Source organism: Capsicum annuum, chromosome 9 (genome assembly GCF_002878395.1).
Source record: "Capsicum annuum cultivar UCD-10X-F1 chromosome 9, UCD10Xv1.1, whole genome shotgun sequence".
Classification (NCBI taxonomy): domain Eukaryota; kingdom Viridiplantae; phylum Streptophyta; class Magnoliopsida; order Solanales; family Solanaceae; genus Capsicum; species Capsicum annuum.
Window position 1 is genome coordinate 13,398,576 of NC_061119.1, and position 9,169 is coordinate 13,407,744.

General features: G+C 37.3%; 1 non-coding gene across 11 annotated transcripts in view; it reads left to right on the top strand.

Moving 5' to 3' along the window:
• The first annotated feature begins 5,569 nt into the window (after window positions 1-5,569).
• The window catches only part of LOC107842941, a 14,603-nt gene continuing 11,003 nt past the window's right edge, over window positions 5,570-9,169 (top strand). For 5 of the 11 annotated variants that reach the window (XR_007044466.1, XR_007044469.1, XR_007044468.1 and 2 more), the window contains exons 1-2: window positions 5,570-8,055; window positions 8,148-8,412. This is a non-coding gene — a transcript (uncharacterized LOC107842941). The remainder of the gene's footprint in view (window positions 8,056-8,147; window positions 8,413-9,169) is intronic. The other 6 variants (XR_007044460.1, XR_007044461.1, XR_007044464.1 and 3 more) reach the window with 6 other exon arrangements.

Here is a 9,169-nt window from a genome sequence, read left to right on the forward strand (position 1 = left end):
AAACAAAGAAATAAAAATTTATCTAAAAATGACAGTCAACTCCAAAGTCTATGCCATGCATTTTGGGTCAGGCTGCCTGATCTTTCTATCCAAACTTTCTACCAATTGTTGTTGAGTTAATGGCCTTGAAACTGAGTTGTTTCCTTAGGTCAATTGCATTTAAGACCTTGTTCGGCTAGTGGTGCCTTGGAGGGTTTTTGTTTTCAAGAAGCCTCTCTCATTTTTTCTAGCTTACCATTGCCTTATGGTGTCCGTGAGGGTTTTTCACCAATGAGACTCTCTTATTTTCATTTGTCTCAACTCACTGTCGTTTTACCGTGCCCGTGAGGGTTTTCACCGATAAGACTCTCTCATTGTTATTTTTCTCAGCTTACTATCATCTTACGGTGCCCGTGAGGGTTTTCACCTATAAGACTCTCATTTTTATTTCTCTCCTGATTCCTTATGCCAAGAAAGACAAGTAGTTCCCAAAATGCATTATCATATCTATTGCATGCTTAACCTTAACATTCTCAAAGATTGATATGAAGGTCTTTCTTTGGTTGTAACCTAACTTTTGGATAAGGTTAGAAAGAAAGGATGATTTGAGGCCCAAACGACACTTGAAGTGGGGTGGGACTTACAACTTTTGAAATTGACTCAAACAATGAGGATCAACTCATGCCCCAGATTCTTTTGACTGTAAAATACTAAATTGTTTATTTGGTTGGACCGAGCCCAGAGTAGGGCAGCCTACGTATCTCACCCCTGAGAGATGAGAATCAGGTCACGCGTAGTTCTAGCAGCTTGTTCTTTTGCTTTGATTTGATTTTTCTTTTTTTTTTCTTTTATTCGCTCTTTTCACTTTGCGATACTTTTTTTCTAACTCTATTTTTCTTGACACTCTTTTTTTTTGGAAATATTTTTGTCTCTTTTTTGTAACTTTTTGATTTTATCTTTTTACTCGACACTATTCTTTGAACTTTGCTTACTCTATCTTGATTCCAAAAGAGGGGTATGAAAGAAAATAACACTAAGGCTCAAATGGGGTAAACAAAGGATGACACAATGTTTGGATAGCAGAATGAAATGCCTTCATCATATCAATCCTTGAGAATGCAAGTACATAATATGCAATTGGAAGTGAGAGATGAAGATCATTAGCGACATCTTTTTAAGCAGATTGAGTCTGTACGTCACTACTTCTTCTGTAAACTCCACCTTTGTTGTACATTCCTCACATCAAATGACTCATGCTTTCGTGGAGCTGCTTATCTTCTTGTTTCTCTTGATATATGGATCACACGTCTACTATTTGACCTAATTGGGACTTGCCTTTCGATCGATGACCAAGTTGTTCTTGTGATTCTCAAAATAATTGCCTTAACTTGTCACCAAATGTCTCAGCACTCTATCTATTTTCTCATATGCTCTCTTTTTCTAACTTTAATCCTCTGATTCAATGTTATGCTTAAACTGGATTTTAAGATCTGGCTGAAAATTTCACTAGCATGTCATATCACTAGAGTCAACACAAAATGTACTATGTAAAGAAAACAAACAAACAACACATATTTAAAACACAAAGGAAAATGAGACACTTTATTTAGTCAAAAAAAAAAAGATAGAAGGGTTTGAACATAAACAACAAAAGGACAAAACATGACAGATCCCGAACTACAACCCTGAAATAATTTGGAGAACAAAAAATAAAACAAAACAAGCTACCAAACCCCTTCCTAGTAAGGAGAGGGGTGACTTCTCAATTGCTCAACCTGATATCTTAGCCACTGGTTTGCATATCAGCATGACTAGAGCTTTCCTCACTGTCAATGTTCTGCACCATGATTGATTTATCTTAAATTGTCTTTTCAATTTTTCTTTTCAAAGAACGACAATCTTTAATACTGTGACCCTGAACATCGGAATGATATGTACATTGTACAAAACTTCTTGAATGTGGGTCAGGAGTATACCTAAGGAGAGGAGTGATCATACCCTACTGTACTAATCTCTGGAATTAACTGGTATACGACTCTCCAATGGGTGTGAAGCTATCCCTCGACTTCTGTCTCATTTTATTATTTGGCTTAAATTGAAAACCAGGCCTAGAAGGGCTTCGGTATGCATGTGGAGTTGGAGAATAACTCGGCAGAGTTGGCGCGTGCCAGTATGGGTAAGATGGGGGTTGAACATATGGTTGCGCATTATACACTTGATATGGAGATGGGGGAATGGAATATAATGGATTTTGGGAAGGATTCTGTGGAACTTGGCCATAAACTTGGGTTTGAGCCCGTGGGTAACGATGGTATAGTCTTCTTGCCCGTGCCTGTTGTCCAACTATAATAGCAGATGCATCTTTCTCATTCTTCTTTCCTCCAACACTTCTTAAACCTTTTTGAATTGCTTGAGTAGTCGCTTTCAATGTTGCAAAACTCACAATGCGACCAGTCTTAATTCCATTCTCTATGATCTCCCATATTTTGAGGACCTCAATAAATGGCTTGCCTAATGTAGGTAACAAGTGTTGATAATATGTTTCATCTTGTGCTTGAATAAACACCTTCACTATCTTGCTTTCTTTCATTGGCGATTTTACTCTAGCAGCTTGTTCACGTCATCTGATCGCATACTCGTTAAAACTCTCAGTATTCTTCTTTTTTATATCAGTTAGGGATTTTTCGTCAGGTATCAACTCCACATTGTATTGAAATTGTTGCACAAATCCATTAGCTAGGTCATCCCAACTAATCCACTTGTCAATGTCTTGATCAACAAACCATTTCGAAGCTAGGCCTGAAAGACTCTCCCCGAAATAAGCCATGAGTAGTTCTTCCTTCCCTCTAGTGCCCCTTAGCTGGTTGCAATAGCATCTCAAATGTGTTATAGGATCACCATGTCCATCATACTTCTCAAACTTCGGCATTTTAAAATCAAAAGAAAGATGTACACCTGGAAACATGCACAGATCTTTATATGAGACACTTTTGTACCCCCAAGTCCTTGCAAGTTTTTCATAGTCAGTTCCAAACTTCTCAATTTTCTTGCTATTTCCTCTTGTTCTTCTATCATAACAGGATTCTCAGTGTTAGGAGGAAATTCAGGCGGTTGAGGGCAATCGTAAGGATCGGTTGACTTAAATGTGGGCTCGAGAGCATAATGATGATCACTAAAAATATTCAATCCAGGCTCTCTTATAGAGTAGGGAGGCACAACTTGTGGATGAACATCAAAAGTAGGAGCTTCAAGTGGGGTTGGCGCCGCAAAAGCATGAGCAGCAGCTGGAGCCAAGTATATGGTAGTCTTGGATTGGGGAGTGAGGAAATGAACCTTAGAAGTGGTTGGATATTGTTGTCCCAGAGTTGATCCTGATGCATGTTGTGGCATATCAACAAAAATGGGAAATTGTGCATGTGACACGGGAGGCAAGCTAGAAAGATATTCCAGATTATCAGTGGGAACTGGACGAGGCGGCAACCCATTAGCCCAAGCTCGATGCATTTCTATTATTTGCCGCCTTAATTTCTGAATCTCTTCATTATCTCCTACATTCTCATTCCCCGTACTCCCTATCTGATTAGTGACAACTAACTCGGTATCCTTGTTGGCCATAACTTCCTTTGTGACTTGGATCAATATGAAGGACCAGCCAAAATGCCACAAACCAACCACCTTAAACTAACTGGACAAGAGATAGCAAATGGTTAGAGTTCAACGGTTTTTCAAAACCACTTTTTTTCCTTGAAAAGATCATCGAACCCAATAAGGGCGCCTACGTATCTCACTCCCGAAAGAGGAGAATTAGGTGTGCATAGTTCGTGAAGTCTTGTCAAAATGGTCGATTAAACTCTTTTTCTTTCTATTTTCTTTTTCTTGAAACTTTAAAAAGGAAAGAAAATAAAAATTTGTCAAAAGAAATGACGCAAATATTTTTGAATTCTTCGGCTTTAACATCCCTATACAAAATGAAACCTATGATTACCAAAGAAAATCTTTTTGGCTTTTCGATTTTGAATTTCATATGAAAACAAAACTTGAACCTATTAAAGGAAAAATCTTTTTTGTTGTTTTCTCTTAAAGACGTATATGAAACACCTACTCTAATAAAGAGTGAAGAAAATCTTTTTGGATTTTTGAAATAAGATCCCCGAACCCACAATAGGTTTCCTACGTATCTCACTCCCGAGAGAGGAGAATCAGGGGTGTGTAGTTCGTCCAGATTGGACAATTAATGATTAAATAACAGGCTAGACTCTGACTTAAGAGACACGACCAAAGACAGATGATGAACCATGTTAGTAAAATCTTTTGAGTTTTCATTTGGATACTTCACAGAAAAATGACATCAACAACTATGAAAGAAAAAATCTTTTTGGTATTTTCGTTATACGAAATGTAAAAAAAAATTCTAACATCTTTTTTCTGCATTTTTCTTTTATAAACACTCCTATGAATGAAGAAAAAAATCTTTTTGAAGTTTTCGAATTGTGAATGCATGCTAAACGAGACAAAGGAAAATCTTTTTGATGTTTTTGAGAAAATGAGTGCGAAAGGTAAAAAAGTCCTTTTGAATTTTGGAATTGTGAAAAATAAAAGCCATAAAAACTCTAAAAACTACGAAACTCTTTTTTTTTCTTGTTTTTTTTCATTACCCACACACTTTACTTCTAACACATGTTTTTTCCAAATCAGTCTGTCAAATGACCACGTTGTCCTCAAAGAGGCAACATTTAGCACATAGGGATGCTTTAGAGGTGAGTTTCCCACAAAGGACCAAGTGGGCCCTGCTAGGTCTCAATATGATGTACATAAACATGACCTAAAGGCTGACCTACATTGGGGTTCACTAACAAGGCTATTCAGGGGAGCGTATGGTCGATAGTGGCTGCGACAGCTTTCCACCTACTCCATAACACCGACGCCTCCCCCCCTAAAATAAGGGTGACTCAACTAAAGGTCGTGTACAACACGTGTACTAGGGACTTGTTGCAGAATGAAGGCCGGGGGTAGACACATGATGCCAGATATAAAAGCAGTAACACATAGGATAAATACTGTACACAAAGAGCACGAAACATTCCATAATAATAAAACAATAACACAAAACAACACAAAAAAAATATTTATACACCTATAGTGCCAAAAAAACCGATACGACTCCAAAATAAGCTCGAATTCTGAACAGGTCCCCAGCAGAGTCTTCAGAGCTGTCACACCCCTTTTTTGTCTCCAAAAAGATATGGTTTAAGGTTCGAAAGGGTTTTGATTTATTGAGTGACAAAAGATTGAAAATTTGTTTTGAAAAGGGATTATTTACATTTTTATTCAGAGTCGCCACTTGACATAAACTCGGTGTGCCAAGTCACCTTTTAAAATCCTTTTCAAAACCATTTGACTCGTTGAAATTGGTTTGCGAACAGAGATTCCGGCTAAGGAATTCTGTTGACCAAGGGGAAGGTGTTAGGCACCCCTCGATCCCGTGGTTCGACCACGGTCGCTTGGTGGAGCGAATCGGCTAATTTTGATACTACGAATGTACAAACCACACAAAACATGTAAAATAATCAAACAGACAAACAAAACAAAAACGAATCAAAAGTACAGTGTCCAGTCCAATTTATACAGTCCAAATATAAAAATGCGAAAATAAATCCTATCTAACCTATACTAATTCTAACTATTCTCCCGTGCTTTACCCGATGCCTCAGGCCTTCACCACAAACATTTTTCAAGTACAAGATACCTCAAGGCATTCCCCGGATAAATCAATAAAAGTACTTCGGGGCATTCCCCGGCCAAATGATACAAAGGATCCCAACACAATATAGCTAAAAAAAACCATTCAATCACACAACTCAAATATTCCATCAATCCACAATCCCTAAATTTGCCTACCCGACCTATGTTTGCCTATCTGTTTCAACAAAATTCATGCTTATTCAAAATTAAAGCGCTAATAATGAATCAAAACAAATACGTATTCACTTTTATCAATTATTCAATCCTCAATCCCACCCCGATCTAATTTTAAACCGAAATTCAAACATGATAATTCACACCACTAGTTCCAACAATCCACAACTATCGTAAACTCAATATTCATCATTCACATCACGCACAAGCAATTAATGATATTTAATTCAACGCATCAAACATCACTAATAAATGAAATAAAGAATGAAAGGAGTAGAATTGGACCTCAAGAGCGCAGATTTTTCACTGGTAATAATGAATTAATGAAAGCCAAAGTCCGAAATCCAAAAGCTCAAATAGGAAACCTCAACACGAACTGACCGACCCCAATCAAAGACAACGACTAACCCAAAATCAAATCGAGAATCCACGACTGTCGTCACTCAAAACTCAATCAGTGGGAATATTACCTTTTTCGACGTATTTCTGCTGTCGAAACAGTGACAGCAGCACCGGTGAAGTTTGGTCATAGGTTGTCGAACGATTTCCGATAGGTTGCAGCTGTGTGTGATCGGTGATGGGCGAAAGAATAATTTTTCGGTGGAATTGGCCGGAATCAGCCCATAATAGGTCGACTTCAGTTGTTTAGGGGCTGGTTTTGCCAATTTCGGCGGCGGATGAGCCCTTTCCGGCGAGCTTCAGGCGAAGACTCACCAGTCTCCGATCTCTCTCTCTCGATTTTTCACTCTCTTCTCACCCTCTCTCCATTCCTCTCCGATATCTTTGCTACTCAATGTCTTCTCCGATTTTCTAAGATTTTCCTGCGTGTGTAAAGGTGAGTGTGAATTTGGTGGATTAGTGCATAGATATATTGACTGTGTGTTTACGGTGTGTTCTTAAGTGATTTTCAAAGATGGAGAGTGTGTGCCATCTTCAATGGAGTGTATGTATGCTGTGCGTTTGTTGTGTATAATCAATGGAGAAACTGTGGATCTTGGGTATGAATTGTGAAGGGACTCTGTGTTGTTACCTTTGATATGGTCTGCTAATGGAGAGGGGCGTGAGGATTGTGTGTGGGTGTCTTGGTGAAGAAGAAGGAAAAGGAAAATGGAGTATGTGTATTGTGATGATGAGAAAAACGTGACCCCCCTGTAAATGTCACTGTGTATATGGATTTGTATATGAATCACCTAGGTTCCCCTTGAATATTCCTCCTTGTGTTTGGTTTATCCCATCCAGAAAAGAAAACACGTGAAGGGGAGGGGTACGTGGGTATAGGGGTGTGGGGTGGTGAGGTAGGGGTATGGGTAGGGCAGGTGTTCTAATTTGATTGGGTAGGTTGTTAGGATTAGATAAATTTTGTTAGGGTAAGGGTTGTATTATTTTTTTTGTCATTTTTTGAAGGGATAATTAAATAGGGTAGGGTATGTGGTAAGACGAGAATAAATAAATAAATAGATAGGTAAAATTGATGTTCGGGAGTGACAAAATTAGGTGTGTACACTTATCTCTTGAGTTATGTTTAGGATTGAATACAATCAAAATTGTTAGTACTGAATTGGAGAGTCTGACCTTAATTGGCATGGCTAGTTTCGATGATGTATGCATTCATACTCCCAATTTACATTCATTCAGGCTAATAAATAGATCCCTTAAAATTTCAAAATTCACTATCCATGGTGGATTCGGGGCTAATTGATGTTGAGATTGGATTGAAGTATTCTCCTGCATCAACCAATAGATTGCTCGAGATTAGAACTTTCGCCGGAAAATTAGGTGAAAATGTCACATTGTCCTTGGAAACCGACACAACTGAAGCAATGGTATGTACATTGTGAGCTAAATTATGTTGCTTTTTTGCTTTAGAGTAATTCGATTGTGTCTCAATAAGTGTGCTTCTAGTTAGTACATCCATCTTTAGTATTTCCAACAATTACCAAATTTTTTTGTCTATGAAGGAAGTAATACTTCATCCGGGAAACCTTCAAAGCAATTTTCAATCACTTCGTATCAACTATAAAGCACATAAATTTGGTAGTACACTCTTCATCAGAACCAAGTTATGAATCGTTTCTTGCTGAATTGTTTGGTTACTTCCATCCGAGGACCTTGCTGGTGACAGTGAATTCAGATGCCCTAAAACATAACTTAATACAACAGGTATACTGCAATATTATTATGACCTCATTCTTCACCTTAATAATTTCCCTTCTTCACTTCTCTTCCTCCTTTTTCCATTGCACTTGTGTTAGAATTTGTAGGTCCTATTGAAAGAGCTGGAAGGTTGGAACAGAGAGTGTACCAAACGTTATAAATGTAGTAATTACATGTCTTGCCGCAATTTCTTGAAAGATCTTTAGGATCCTTGAAACACCTACATTTGAAAGACAAGAAAGGACAGCCTGGTGCAATAGTCCCCTGCTCCGGCAAAAGGCCGGACCACAAGGGTCACATAGCCTTACCCAACTTTTCTACAATTACAAGACAAGGCGCTCATGTTTGCTTCGATTTCCAATGGTAATTCTCATAACAAACATTGCTTTTTTTTTTTTTTTGATTTCTATTTAACTAAAATGCTAATCATAATTTTCAATATACAGATTTGTAACTTTTTCATAAAAACCTAGAATTTGGTGATATTTATTTATACAGCTGAATTAATCAATAAGCTTGTAACTGTAATGTAGGTATAAATGAATCAGAATCATAACTATGCAAGGGAAGTTCTATGTTGGTGGAACTCAGTATTGGGGTGCAAGTTACAAATAGAGTCAAATTTAGGAGGTTAAATTGCAGAAAGCAACAAATTTAAAGCTATAATTATGATAAATAGCAATATTTTCATAATATTACAATTTATAGCAAAAATAATATTTTTTGATGGGACCACTCAATACATGCTTGTTTACCGCTATCTTCTCCTATTTTCACTCTAACCCTAATTCTTTTTCCTATTTTACTTTGTTTTCTCACGTTTTTTCACCTTATAGATAAAGATTGTGCTCCATAAAATAAGATAACTATTAATTTTACAGTTATTGTATGTTATCACTTTCCCAAATTCTATATATTTTGTATTTTTTTGTTCATTATTGTTATTGCGTTTTTTTTTTAAATTTTTAAGAATTTTTTGTTGTATAATTGTGGGGTTTGCTCTAATGGTAGAACAGTTGAAGAAATCAGTGAGCGTCGAAGAGGTAAGGCCGAAGCATCGTAATGATCGAGAGAAGATGGACAAAATAATGAAACAAAAAAGATTGAAGAAACCTTAATC